The 15812-nt window shown below is 38.5% G+C and overlaps 1 long non-coding RNA gene across 1 annotated transcript in view; it reads left to right on the plus strand.

Annotated features, from left to right (window-relative positions):
• The window catches only part of LOC139046603 (uncharacterized), a 30822-nt gene extending 15441 nt beyond the window's left edge, over nt 1–15381 (plus strand). The window contains exon 4 of the long non-coding RNA XR_011506859.1: nt 13097–15381. This is a non-coding gene — a long non-coding RNA (uncharacterized lncRNA). The remainder of the gene's footprint in view (nt 1–13096) is intronic.
• The last annotated feature ends 431 nt before the right edge of the window (nt 15382–15812 follow it).

The raw sequence follows: 15812 nt of genomic DNA on the forward strand, positions 1-15812 counted from the left end.
CATTTGTCTACAAGTTAGTTACAGCTTTTTCAATCATTTGTAGAAAGGAATTAGTAAGAAATGTTTTTAAAAATTCATAATTAAAATAACACATGTTCCCTACACAGAGCCACCACTCTATACACACTGTTGTATTAAACCTAAAGATACTGAGAAATCATTTATGGCAGGTTTACAATTTTTTCTGCAACACAGTAGGGCTCATGATGATGATTAGATCTGTTTTAGTAAGTAAATTGTTTAGGAACCAAATTACATTTTCTTCACACATTGCAGTCATAGTGTGAGTAAATACGCAGGACAACTCCAAAATGATTGCAAAGACAGCCAACATTGAGGCCATGACTGTCCATAAAACAAAGAGACTACCTGGAGATTTTCCTTCTATCAGCCAAGACTGTTGGCCTCAGACAACTAAGTCAAAGTCAAAAATGAATATATCCTCACTGCTTTCCTGCAGCATGGTTTTGGGGTATAAAACATTCATTCTCAATTCTGTGGTCTTAACTCTCTTAGGAATGAGACTTTACCACAGAGAATGTTTTCTCCAAGATCACCTCTAGACAGCCAACCCTTCATATGTGTGCCACCAAATTTGTCTGTTGTCTAAACTTTATTTTATCTAGTCAAAGTGCTCTATGTAAAATAAAATTTGAGTTAGAGGGATAGCAATTCAACAGATTGGACTTCAAAGATAAAAGTTGCTGTGAACAAAGAGATAATGGTTATCATCCAATCCAACTAAAGGAAGAGTGTGTGTTTAGTAGAATAGATGAGAATTTTGTTGGAAATATATACAGGACAGGAAATGGTTCTACTAAAATTGCATCATAGAACTGAAAGGCAAACAGGTCCAAAGAAAGAAAATTATAGATGTGTTTAAAAGTCCTGAGAGATGTTGCTCATTTATTTATTCAATAAACATTTACTGAGCCCCTCCAATCTTCTAGATACTTCCCTAGGCACTAGCAATGCAGCTCTATAGATATAGAAGGCAAGTTCCCTCAAGGAATTTATATTCTAGTTGAGGAGACAAAAAATAAATAACTAGATAAAATATAGGTCAAAGAGTGATAAGTCCTGTGAAGGAAAATCAAAATGAAGCAAAGTAAGAGGAAATAGAGAAGGGGGCAGGAATTTTATAGAGAGTGGTCAAAGAAGTCCTCGCTGGTAAGTTAATATTTGAGACAAGATCTAAATTAAGTGAGGAAGAGATTCATGCAAAGATCCACAGGAAAAAGAACATTCCATGCAGAGGAAATAGTAAGTACAAAGGCTCTGAGGTAGTCACAACTTTGGTATGTTTGAAGAAAGCTAATGGGCCAACATGACTTGAGTGGAATAAATGAAGGAGCGGTAGAAGAAAAGCTCAGAAAGTCGCCAATGGTTAGTCCATGTGAGACACTGTAGGCCAAAGTAAGACAGTGGATTATATTCAAAGTGTGATAGGAAGTCATCAGAAAGTTTTGAGCAAGGAAATGACTAGATTGCATCTTTGTTTTTAAAATATCACTTTGGGGGCTGGCCCCGTGGCCGAGTGGTTAAGTTCGTGCGCTCCGCTGCAGGCGGCCCAGTGTTTCGTTGGTTCAAATCCTGGGCGCGGACATGGCACTGCTCATCAGACCACGCTGAGGCAGCGTCCCACATGCCACAACTAGAAGAACCCACAACGAAGAATACACAACTATGTACCGGGGGACTTTGGGGAGAAAAAGGAAAAAATAAAATCTTTAAAAAATAAATAAATAAATAAATAAAATATCACTTTGATTGCTGTGTGGAAAATAGGCTATAGTGGGACAACGTGGAAACAGGAAGACCAACTAGGTGATTATCACAATAGTTCAGGAAAAAAACAGTAGTCACTGAGACCAAGGTAGTGGCAAAGGAAGTGATGAGAAGTGGTCAGATCTGTAACGTATTGTTAAGATTGAGCCAACAGGACTTGCAAACAGATTGAATGTTGGATGTGTGAGAAAAAGAAATCCAAACTCACTTAGGTTTTGGCTCCAGCAACAGATAAATGGTGGTGATATTTACTAAAATGAAGAATACTTGAGAAGGGTCTTAGTGAGGGATAGAAGGAAAAGTGTGTGTTTGGGATTTGTTTAGCTTGAGATGTCTATTAGACTTCCAAGTAAAAATGTCAAGTTGACTATTGGATAAACGAGTATACAATTCCAGAGAGATTGGTGCTGGAGCTATAAATTTCAGTTTTCAGCATATGGGGCTGAATGAGATTGCCTGGAGTGTGACTACAACTAGAAAGGGAAGAGGTTAAAGGACCAAGTACTGGGCCATTCCAAACTGACAGATTAGGAAGTGAGAAGGAATCAGCAAATAAGACTGAGAACAGGCAGCCAGGGATGTAGGAGGAAACTAGGAGAGAATGTTGTCCCAGAAGATAAGTGAAGAAAGTCTTTCAAAAAAAGGGCATAGTCATACTTATCTAATGATTCTGAGAGGTTGAGTAAGCTGAAGATTGAGATTTAACCATTGGATTGGCAACATGAAGGCTGTTCATGACTGATAAAAACAGTTTCGGTAGATAGATGAGACTAAAAGCACAATTAAATTGAGATTGAGGGGCTGGCCCTGTGGCCAACTGGTTAAGTTCGTGCACTCCATTTCAGCAGCCCAGGGTTTCACTGGTTCGGATCCTGGTCGTGGACATGGTGCTGCTCATCGGGCCATTCTGAGGTGGCATCCCACATGCCACAACTAGAAGGACCCACAACTAAAAATACACAACTATGTACTGGGGGGCTTTGGGGAGAAAAAAGGAAAAATAAAATCTTTGAAAAAAGTTGAGATTGATACTAAAGGTGTTCGTTTGAGCATAAACATTAGAGAGAAAGAAATAAAACTGTCTTTATTCACAAGTGATATAATTGTCTACATAGAGAAACCAACGGAATATACAATCAAAATATAATCAATGAGAGATCAGCAATACTGCTAGATATAGGACTAATATACAAAAATCAATAGGGATCCAACACACAAAAACAAACAGAAAGTGAAACATGTTTTTAAAAGGCCATTTGCAACAGTGGCAAAAATATAATTCATTAGGAATAAAATAGTAAAACTTTAGAGAAAGAAATTAAAGATCTGTTTAAATTAAGAGATAAACCACATACGTGTATAGAAAGGGTCAGTTTTGTAAAGATGCCTATTCTTCCCATATTTATTGGATACTTCAATGCAATTCCAATCAAATTCTGAACAAGGTTTCTCATGCAATATGACAAGCTGATTTCAGACTTATATGGATATGTGAAAATCAAGCAGAGCCAAGACAGTTTTGAAGAAGAAAAACAGATGGCAAGACTCATAAAACTGTAATAATTTGTAAAAGGTGTGATACTGATGCTGGAATGGACAAACAGATCAATAAAACAGAATAAACAAACAGGTCCAAATATGAATAGATACTTGATATATGGCATTACTGATCAGCAAGGAAAGAATAGACTACTCAACACATGATGATGGGTCAATTAGTTACTCAAATTGGAAAAAAAATGAATTGGGTTGTTATTAAAGAAAAATCAATTCTAGATGCATTGAACTCCTAAACATGAAATGTGAGTTTTATATCCTCTAGAACAAATTGTGAGAATATATTTATAACCCCAAGACAGAGTAGAATTCCTGAAACTAGACACATCAAAAGAAGAGTGAGAGAAAAATTAAGAGAGAAAGAACCGTGGAAGAAAAGATTTAAATATTTGACTACATTAAAATTTTAATCTTCTGTGACTCAAAAGACACAATAAACAAAGTGAAAATACATGTCACAGCTTGGAATAATATATTTGCAATGAATATAACTGACAAAACACTAATATCCAGAATATAATAAGAATTCCAATGTCAATAAGAAAAACAACCTGGTAAAAAAATGAGCAAAAGCTTTAATAGATATTTTAAAGAAGAGGACATCCCAAGGGTCACTAAGCATATAATAAGGTGCTCCTTCCTGCCAGCAATCACGGAAATGCACGTTAAGACCATGCTAAGACACTTTTCGCCCATGATATTAGCAAAACTAAAAAAAATTCAACATTAACAAGAGAAGACAAGAATATGGAGGAGCAAGACTATCTTCACTCACTGCTAGCAGGAGTGAAAATTGAAGCAACCACTTTGGAGAGCAATTTGATGATAAGTTGTCAAGTCAAAGATGTGCAACACTATCACTCAGCATTTAACTCACATATTCCAGAGAAACTCTTGCAGGAGTGTGCAACAGAGAAAGATGAAAGAGTGTTTATTGCAACCTTACAATAGCAAAAAGTTGGAGCAACATAGATGTGCATTAACAGAAAAATGAATGAATAAATTATATTATATTAATATAATGATTTAATATAGCAGTAAAAATGAATTATGAGCTACATATTTCAATGTAGATAAATATTAAACAAATATCATTGTGCAAAAAAGACTAATTTACAGAAGGCTATGTATAAAATTTAATAACATAAAACAATTATATATGAATATATAAAAGACAGACAGACAGACACAAAAATAATAATCACCAAAATCAGGATAGTGTCTGAGTTACTTTGGTTCTCCAAGAAGCAGACATGGGATTACATGGCAAGGAACATTTTAGGGAACATGGCTGGGAAAGATAAAGGGGAAGAAGCAGGAGTAGGCAGGAAAACTTCACACCACATTGCACAGTTGACATCTGTGAAAGGATACAAGGAAAGAAGGATTGGATGAGAAGAAAATCAGATTGCAGTGAGGTCCTAAAAAAGTTGTGTCCAGGCTGATTAGGAGTCCTTAAGCCAAAGTTGCCTATTAGTGAAACCCTGCATCAAACAGAAATAGTCCTGAACCTGTATGCCCACCATGCTCCGTCATTGCTGGGAGCAGCAAATACAGTGGTAAATTCAGAGGAGAGTCATCTGGGACCATAATCAACTGTGCTTCCTGCAGCAGGGTATGAGTGGCCCGGTGCCACACTAGCTATCTGTGGCGTAGGGCATAAGGGAGAGGGATGCAGTCTAGGAAAGATACAAGAGAGCTCTAAATGCGTTTGCAATAATTGACTTCTGAAGCTGGGTACTGGGGACATACATGTTCATTATACTATTCTCTTTATTTTAGGGGGGTTAGGGAGGAAAAATGAGAGCTTAAGAAGTTGACACATTGAATTTAGACAAGGCTTTCCTGGAATTTTGCTATAATGTAGAGCATAGCAACAGGATTAAGGGATAAGAGATATTAAAGCCTTCTTGAAACTGATCCAATTTATGGGGAAATTTGACACATGAAAAAGAGGGAAAGTTGCAGGAACAAAGTCCTTGAGTGCTGAGAGAGGATGAGTTCCAGTGCACCAAAGGAAGGCATTGGCCCTAGAGAGGAACAAGGTAGGTTTATCCACCCTTGAAAAGGGAAGGCTGGATTTATGGGAAAGATGAAGGCAGAAGAATAGATTTTGTGGTGGGAAGACAAGGAAGTTTTCTAATGACTGTTTTTATTTTCTCATTAAAATGAGAAGCAAGTTGATAAGCTGAGAGTGAGGAAGAGGAAAGTGGTTTTGGAGGTTTGAGGCGAGTGGAATAGCCACGGAGTCCCAAGGGCTCACTTGAGGTCTGTGGTCAGAGATTCAAAATGATAGCAGTCAATACGATTGTGTGCTTTCTACCAGCCACAAGCAGCCGTTCAGATATAGACATGCAGTTGGCCCAGAGGATGGAGAATTGGGTTCACCCAAAGCGGGGTTTTGCCAGGCAAGTGCAATGAAGAGAGAGGAGGTCGAGGGATTTGAGGGTGCAGGGAAAGGCAGTATTACAGTAATGAACTATGGGAAGTGAGGATACAGTATCATTTAACTCTTTTTCCTTTTTTCTGTAAGCTGGAAGTTAGAGCTAAAAGTTTGAGTAGTTTCAGTTAAGTATTTTTGGCAAGAATACTTTGTAGGCGATGCTGTGAATTTCCTATTGCATCACGTCAGGAGGCACATAATGTCTGGTTGTCCCACTATTTTTGATGCTAAGATTGATCTCCATGAGAACAATAAATAACCAGGGTAATACTTTGCAAATATCCCATTTTGAACATATAAATCTCTTAACTGTGTCCAAAAAAAATGTCCAGTCGTCAAAAGTATGATGCAAACACAAAAGGTTGGAGACCTGCTGTTCCGAAGGTTACAGAATTTTCGACTTTGAAGGACTCACAAGTCAGAGGAGTTTTATAGTCATTGTTAGAAGTGCAGGACCTCAGTGTGGGGAAAATTGTGGAGAACAGGAGGAAGTTATGCACTATTTTATCCCCTTCTATTCTTACTCTAAGTCTGAAACTAAATGATGGCTAAAATACAGATCTTTCCCAAAAACTATCCATGGATGAGGCCAAGTACAATTTTGTAATACTACTGCACGCTGGCAAACCAACTAGCTCTTGGATTGCACCTTAAAAGTAACATAGAATGTTGTAGAGGCTCCTGCTGTTTTTTGTAAAAAGCCTGGAAGGGCAAAGGCCAAAGTAAGAAACATAATTAAAATGCATTTTATGGAGCATGTCAAGGAGCTCACTGAGAAATAGCAATGATTCCCTAAATACAGAAAGTGATGTCAGTATTCACTTGGCTGGCAAAGATGGCAAAAATTAACTTGTAACACGTGTTCCTTGTCCCTAGGTTTTTGTCATTGAGCCAGCAAAAATTAATTTAATCAGCGTGATATGGAAGTTTTATACCTGGTAACAATGATTACCTGCTATATTTTGAGCATCTACTTTTAGGAAGTAAAAGTAGGCTTTCTAACCCTAAGAGCTGCCTGATCCTGCCAGCATTGGTGCAATTGTCAACTGTTAGGCAAGAGAGGTACCTAGAGTTCCTTGCTAGGTTGATGCATGAGAGATGTCTACTGTGTGTGCCTAAACCCAAGGGCAAATTCTCGGATTGTCAAGATTACGCATATATAGTTCAGGCTGTGCTGTTTCCATTCTACATTCACTGTATCGTACAACACTAACACAGGCTGCATCTGGGCCAAGAGGAATCACTTCTAAATCCAACTGCATCTCTGAATCACCAGGGAGCTTATGAAAATTACAAATTCCAAGACCTCATCTGAATGCCATTACATTGAAAAATCTGTGAAGGTGGAAGCCCAGAGCAGTCTTCTCTATGTGAAACTCACTAATAAAGATCCCCACAAAAATGTGATGGTTGAACTCTCCTTTGCTTTTCTCACCTATAGGAACTCTGGTTAAATTATCAGTTCGATTCCTGTACCCTCTGATCAGATTAAGTGCTCAGAATTCCAAAGACTCCTCTCCAAATGGAAATTATTGCTGGGGTGTCTCAAACTGCTGTGGAAATTCTAAGTACAAATGGGCAGTCTCTGGTAGGTAGGAGGACAAAAGGTCCATCTTTTGGAAGGTAAACTCTGTTTGTTCATAATTACCTTGAAAAATAATATAGTTCATTTTACTTTCCATCTTCTTTTATGTTCTTACTTGCAACTTTTGTGGTTTCCTTTCGTCAACTTTGTTACTTTTGTTGTCTGGGTCAATTTTTTTTATCCCTTCCTCCCTGCCAAGGTTAATTTGGAAATTCTCCTATACTTTTCAATTGGCTGATGACACACAAAATATAATAACTATTACCTCCATCAAGATTTTATTTGCCGACATTCATCAACTCTGGAAATGACACTTGAGATTGCTTTTCTTCTCAACTGGAGCCCCCTTTCCTTAGTCCTGCCCTCAACTTCTTCCGTATTTTGCCAAGATAGTTTAGAATTTCACCTCTAGGCTGTCATTTAGTTTTCTCACACGTCTCTTCTGTTTTAAGGTTTACTTAGCACTTGCATTATCATTTTCCAATAATATTATCTTTATCCATTGAGGAAGGTAAATAGACAGATATATGATAGTTAGATAGATAGCCAATTGATCTTTTATTCTTGTTGAGAGAAGAAATATTTACCTTCTTCACCATATCACTAATTTCTTCCAGTTTTTCTTAATCACACAATCTATTGAACGGAATCCATTCCGTTTTTCTTTTTGGCAATTTTCTTTCTCAAGAATTTTCTTCAGATAGTCCATGAGTGACATACCCTCTCTTTTCTCTGTTAGATGGGCAATATCTTACAAACGTATATAAAGCCTAGATCACTGTCCATTTCTCTCAAAAGATCGCCCTTCAGCTCTCAGTGTAGTAAATGGAAAACCAATACTCGTCGTCCTTCCTTTGTTAGTAACTTTCTTTGAATTCATAAATCTAAAAGATTTTCTGAAGATTCTTGGAATTCAGAAATTTCATCAGGATATGTCTACGTGTGTGACTTTTTTTAATCTGTCTGGGCCTTGTAAATCTTTTCAATATATGGTATCAAGTCTTTCTTTCACTGTCTTTTTTTAAGCTTATGGAAATTTTCTTCTAGAACTTATTTGATTTTTGTCTCCCCCTCCCATCTATATATTTTCCACCATTTTGAAGTCCTGTTATTCACAAGTTAGACTCCCTGAACCTCCCTTACCAGTCTATGTATTTCCCTCATAATTTCTCTCACTTTGTGTTTTTTCTCTATATAGTAAGATATTTCTTTCAATTATCTTCCAGAACTCTCAACAATGGATAGCCTCTTTTTCAGCTCATCTAGTGACTTTTTGTTTGAGTTTTTATATGCAGAAAGGCTTTTTCTATGATTTTATTGCATTTATTCCTTGAGGAGGAGGAGGAGGAGGAGGATGATGATGATTCTGGTAAAGTTTTTTTCAGTCTTCAATTGGCTCTTCTTAGCTGGTTGCTGAGCTTGGACTTCCTCTATCAGGTCACTGTAGCCTCTTAAGAAGGATTTAATTTTTCTTTGCCTTCTCCACCTCCAAAATACACTCTAAGTACAAACAGTTCTCACCATCCTCACTGCTAACGCCCTGGTCCAGTTCATCATCATGTCTCACCAGGATTTCAGCAATAACCTCTGAATTGGTCCCCAGCTTCTACATTTGTCCTACCCCTCCCCACAGCAGCCAGAATGATCCTTTTAAATTTGAAGTCAGATCATGTTACTCCTCTGCCCCTTTTCCTGCGAGGGCTTCCCCTTTCTCTCAGAGTAAAAGCCAAAGCCCTTACAGTGGCGGACAAAGCCTTACAAGATCTCGCCTGGGTTCTCTCCCTCCTCTCCTATTGCTCTGCCTCAGTCTCTGCAGCAACCAGAAGAGTTACATCCCTGCTTATCAGAAAGATACCAGACACGCTCCTATGTTAGGGTCTTTGCGTTGGTTGTTCCATCTTCCTGGAAAGCTTTTTCATCTTTGCTAACTCCCATGCCACCTTTAATTCTTTGCTCAAATGGCATCTTCTCAATAATGCCTGCCCTGACTACTCTATTTAAAACTGTAACTCCATTTCCATCTTTACCATCCTACATAAATTCCCTATTCACTCTGTTTATTTTTATTTGTTTATCGGCTGTCTCTCCTGCTAGAATGGAAGCTCCGTGAAGCAGAGATCATGTTTTATTCACCGATGTGTTCCAAGTGCCTACAACAGTGCTGGGAACACATTGGATATTTAATAAACTTTTGTTGACTGAATATTGAATAAATGATTTTTTTTTATTATTCTTGGTCCAAAATTTGTCTGTCTCTTTTTCGGCCACTTGTTTTAGCTTGTTATCCTTTGTGCTGTTTATTTCCTCCAATATTTGGCAGCCCTGAGACACCCCGTCACATTTATGAATGAAGGCAGCTGGGATGGCATATCTCTGCATGTACGAAGGTCTGTTTCCCTTAATGGTACGGTTGGCAGCAAGCAAGCTCTCACAGAGGTGGTTGCACAGCCTCTCATCAGGCTAAAATGGTGAGGGCTATATCCTGTGTGCCTACACCTCAATAGAGCAATTAAGTTCTCTAAAAAAGTGCGGTTCTTGGGGCCTGCCCCATGGCCTACTGTTTGAGCTCGGGACGCTCTTCTTCCAAGGCCTCAGATCAGTTCCTGGGCGTGGACCTACACTGCTTGTCGGCGGCCACACTGGGGCAGCGATCCACATACCAAATAGTGGAAGATTGGCACAGATGTTGGTTCAGGGCAAATCTTCCTCAGGAAAAAAAAGGTGCAGTTTTCTGAGTTCAGCCTGAAGATAAACAGATGAGGCCAAGAACTCTGTGCACTGGTGATGGAGGGAAGCAGGAAGGAAAGATGGAGGAAGCAAGACTAGCACATCTGTTCTAAAGATGTCCCTTCAACCATCATTTCAATGGATCCCTCCTTGCAATTTTTGTTCTGTCCATATGCTGTCCCCAAATCTCTGAGTGACAATTGTTCTTCTCATAGAAATAAATCTCTACTTCAGACTCTGGTGCATATTTGGATAAAGAACCCTCCAGTTTTGTTTATTCCTCAGTATATCCCACTTATTTTCAATCATCTAGAAATTCTCTACAAAACTGCCTGGTTTGTTGATGCCCCAGCCTACCTCACCTTATTATCTGCCTGCAATAACTCTATTCCCTTTTATATGTTTTAACTAGCATCTTTATAGAATTTAGTGCAAAACACGAACAAAGAAATGTTTAGTCCTCTCTCTTGAACCAGAGCCAGAAGAATCTCTGAGGAAACAGTAGCACTTGTTAGAAAAAGGAGACAACATTTATCTGAAAATTTTTAAGTTTCACTTCAGTTTCTTTTTATTTTTTTAAATTCAAGTAAAATTATACTTAATATATGGAATTTTAATCTAATGCTTTTAAACATCCAAGAAGAAACTTCCTATGTGCATACTGGAGAATGTAGTCACTATGATTTCAAAATTATGGATGGAAACGTGCGAAAGGTGATTAAAGATGTTAGAATAGTTCTACCACTCATCCACAGAACCCCACATGTACATGTCATACAAATTTACATATCTGGTTTATCCCAGAGTTCTTTATAAAGATCACATAAACCCTTTACTTTACTATGGTTTTTGTATTTGCAATACCCAAAAGACAATGGCAAAACTGATTTTTAAAAATACAATATATTTTATCCTTGGCGATAACCACAAAATGATAAACTGACAGTTTCTAAATGGATATCAAATTTCTCTTGTGATCACCAAATTAAAAAATATTTCTAAATGCATTCCCTAGTGATAACTGACAGTGACTTTGGTATTCTCAAATCTTTGATTCAAATATGTCAGAAATCTAAAGAAATGCACTTCAAAATAAATTTCTTGAAGATGAAAATTTTCTTATAGATTTAATTCATTCTAGTGGTTCAACTGCTCCTTGTTTCCCCAAGTTAATTGTAAAATAGAATAAACATGAACTGGATTACATTACAACAAAAGTGATCCAGGCGCCTGTGATGTTATACATGACGAGTTACTGCAGGCATAGTCTCTCCAGAAAAAGCACGGTTGTTACAATGAAGACAGGGGCTGTTCTTGAAAGAGAATGTAAAGCTCTCCAAGCGATAATTTACAACGTTTCTTCAAGGCATTGGTCTAAATTACCCTTACCTTAAAACCAACGAAACAGCAATGTTCGTTAACAAAGTAGGTGGCTGCCTACGTGGCTTAATTTGAAGGTTGCCGCAAGCTCTGTCTTTTAACAGAGTGCCACGATGCTTGGAATCCACAAAATCTGACCCATTCTTTGAGACTTTTGGGAGGATCCTAGTAAATATTGAGAAGTTCTTAGGAGAAAAGATGGAGCTTAGCGCTGGGAGAGATCTTAAGGGTCGGGTATGCCTGAGTTTTGCCTCTAATTATTAGCTATATAATCTCCAGCAATAAACTCTCTCTTCCATTTAAGTATCTTATAAATCAAAAATCACTCAAACCCGCTTAAGAAAGAAAAAGAATTTATTTTAAACTCAGTAAAGTATCATAGGAAATGAAGAAAAAACACCCAGGCCAAAGGATGGAGAGAATCCAAGGCAAATTTGGGGAGCGGTCATTTTCTTGTCTCCATTTCTCTCACCACTTCAGTGCATCTTAGAATATTTCTGTCATTTTCCTTTCTATTGTTCACTTTTTTTGTACTTAACCATCTTAAACATGACCATAAATGGCAGCCTCTTCATTAGGCCTATAGATCCTTGAGTTGGTAACTTACTGCTGAATATTCTGGATCCATGTCCAGAGAGGGAAAATCAGATTGTGGTAGCTCATCTTTTCAGGCCAGACCATCCACTCAAGTCCTGGGTCACTGGTAAGCAATGGATGGACCAATCCTAAGCCAGGTGTTCACCTTGGCCCAATACCTGTCACACAGGAGGACACAGATCCATCTGAAGGGTCCAGGCAGCAGTGAGGCAGCAGGAAATGAAAGTTTCCAGTACACTTTATTCATCTCACTTTCTTATCTGCAAAATATAGATAAAGCAATCTGTTTCACAAATTTTTCTTGGGATTGACGTCCTTTATTGACTTTTTGCTTAAATAAACTTAGAAAGGCATATTGCCCTTCAGTGCTTTTCAGCAAATGCCACCGACTTAATTCATTTAATATAGTTGACATCACTGATGGTGATTGTTTTCATATTTGATCTTCATTGAAATCTTAGCGTACATAAGAGTTGGCTCCAGACTATATCGAAATTGTCTGAACTCTTGGAACACCTTGTTGAGAATTGAGATCAATTTATTTAACGACTCATATTTGTAGAATATTTTATAGTTTACAAATTGTTCTAGCATTGACACCATCATTTTATGTAGCAATCTGTGGTGGCCACGTACACTGCACAGGCTCCCCTCCCAAGGACTTGCGTTCCTATTTCTGCTGCATCTCTGTCCTGAGGCAGAGCTCTGCTCATCTGCAGGCGCTGCTTTTTTAAGACAGAAGGCTACCAGACATGGGATATGATTCAATTTTGGTTTTTAAAATGAATAACATAACTCCGTAGGTGATCCCAGTGTTTACTTGAGGTAAATACTCAGGACAGGGACACTCTAGGAAGTCAGGGGCCTGGAGAAGCAGTGGTCCAACCCTAAAATAAAGGAGGAAACTGAAGGGATTAATATAGTTCAGAAACTGTCTTATAGTTTCCTGCTTATCCAAAGATCAAGAGGTTACCTCTCACCCTTCCTTATTTCAAACTTTTTGGTATCTTCCACTACAGGTAAAAATGTTGGATAATTACTACCATATTCTCATCACCTCAGAGGTGGAAAAGATAGCCTGCCATCTCCTTACAGTGATCTTAAAGAAGCAGGTGCCCTGCACAAGGTGGCTGCTTTGAAGATCCATCCACAGATGACTGCTCTCCTCCCCTGTGGGTTCTTCCTACTTAGACAAGAAACATCTCATGTAATGGGCCCAGTGAATTGTATCCAGGGTTCCCCTTTAAGTCTGAATTTTAGGGAAAATATAAAAGCAATCTAATAGCGAATTGTGTTGGACGTGTTTCTTATCAGCTTCTCAGTTTCCCAAACTCATCAAATATTGAAGGTCTTGGAGCTAAAACCAACCGTCCAGAACCTGAAACATTTATTTGGAACTACATTCAGAATGTAAACAGCTAGGACAGGAAAGAAAACAAGTCAATACGACCATGAGGTTCTGCTTCTCCCAGAATGTTGTTCTGAAAGAGAACTAGCGAGAGGCGGTCAAATGGAGTCCCGCCTGATTGCGTCTTTTGTTCTCCAGTTCCTCAGACTGCCCTTGCCCTGTGTAAATGGTGGCAAGGGTTAAATTCCCACCCACTGTGGGGAACAACTTTCTGTGGAATTAGGACTACAGAAAGAGCCACATCTAGGGCTGCCTCTGCCCCTAAATAATTGTGTGACTTGTGCCTGTCCTTTAACCTCTTGATCTGATTATCTTAAAATGGGATCATACAGTAATAGTTGATCTGCTTATTTTCATAGGCTATTCAAGGTATAAAATAGGCTCATATATGTGAAACTATTTTGAATAGCTAAGAACTGCTACGCAAAATCAGGAATGAAGTGAAGGTAGGGTATTTTTCTCAGAATCCAAAGAGTAATGTTGTTTCTGCTCTTAGCCACCAAAGAAAAGACTCAATCTAAGTAATGTTCTTTTCTTGGATATAAACAATTCAGGAAAGAATGTTCTTCTTGTGATGTAATCTCTCACCATCATCCCACCCTGCCCCTCGGACATCTGCTGACACTTCCCTCAACATACTTAAGGATTTTACTGACATTTCCCTCAAGGCCTTTTCAGCTTCTGACTGCAGCCCAGTTCCAAAGCCAATGCCACGTGTTTCAGGTTTTGTTACAGCAGCACCCTGTTTCTAGGGACCAAAACCTGTTCCAATTGTCCATCACAACATTAACAAACCAGTCCGAAACTTAGTAGCTTAAAAGAACAGCAAACATTAATTTCACTCACAAATTTTCAATTGGGGGCAGGATTTAGAACAGAGAGCCCCTTTTTACTTCACAGCATCATTCAGGTTGCTTGACTGGGACCTGGAGGATGAACTTTCAGGATGGCAAGCTGGTGCTGGCCATCAGCCATCTGGGACTGTGGGCCTGTCTATGTGGACCTCCCTGTAGTTTCCTGCTTATCCAAAGATGAAGAGCTTACTTCTTAACCTTCCTTATTCCAAACCTTTCAATATCTTCTACTATGGGTAAAAACCTTGGATGATTATTACCATATTTGCATCACTTCAGAGGTGAGAAAAGCAGCCTGCAGTCTCCTTAGAGTGATCCTAAAGAAGCAGGTGGTCGGCTTAGGCTTCCTCATGGCATAGCGGCTGGTTGTCAAGAGAGAGAATCCAAGATCCAGGAAGAGGAAGTTGCTAGTTAAGGCTTGGGCCTGGAAACTGCCATAGTATCTTTTCCGCCATATTCTATCTTTAGCTTATCTTACTGCATTGGTAGAATCACCCAGAACAACGATGTGCAATAATGATAACTGTAAAGATTCTTAGTTTATTCCTGACTTTAGTGGGAATGTTTCTGATGTTCCCAATTAAGCATAATGTTCCAGTTAGCACTGACATATGTATATTTTATGATGTTAAAGAAGTATCCATCTATTTCTATTTTACTAAGACATTTTATCAAGAATAAATGTTGTTTTCATCAAATGCCTTTTCAGAATCAGTGAAGACAATCATATGACTTTTCTCTTTTGACCTATTAATCTAGTGAGTTAAATTAAGATATTTTCAACTACTGAATCCTCCTTGCATTCCTGGAATAACCTGGCTTGGTAATGCTGACATTTCTTAACATTCTGTCATATTTACTTATTTTTCATTTTATTTTATGTGTCTGTTTTTCCCATGTCAAATTAAAGGGTCCTTGAGATCAGAAGACATTTATTATGTATTACTGTTTTACCCAAGTCAAGTACAGTGACTGGTAGCCAATAGGTACTTAAAAATATTTGTTGAATGAATTAAATAAATTACAGGAGTTCAATAACAGTTTATTGAAGTTTTCTCAATCTCATTTCCTGGGAAAACATTGCAAGTGTGGTTAGCATAGTCCTGATCTATCGCTCCCTTCTCTCTGTGGTGTGCATTGCTTGGTCAAGGTTAATGTAGCAACCACAATGCTGCAGATGGGCAGACAGCTATTTCCTAGGGGATCTGTTCATTGAGAGTCAAATCATAATATTTGCAATCCATTCCCTACAAACACACACACACACACCCCTGAACTGGCAGAAGATTATAACAGCACCTCTTTTCAGATAGCTTATGGGACCACTTATGGAGATGGTCAGTAGCTCCCAGTTACTACTGCTGGGAAAATGTTCTTTAACGTTTTTCACTCCTGCTGGCTGCCTTTCCGAATACTAAAGGTTCTGAACCCTGACTCTGTTCTTCATGCCTCAGTAGCCCAGCAGCAAGGAAC

This window comes from Equus asinus, chromosome 11 (assembly GCF_041296235.1).
Source record: "Equus asinus isolate D_3611 breed Donkey chromosome 11, EquAss-T2T_v2, whole genome shotgun sequence".
NCBI lineage: Eukaryota > Metazoa > Chordata > Mammalia > Perissodactyla > Equidae > Equus > Equus asinus.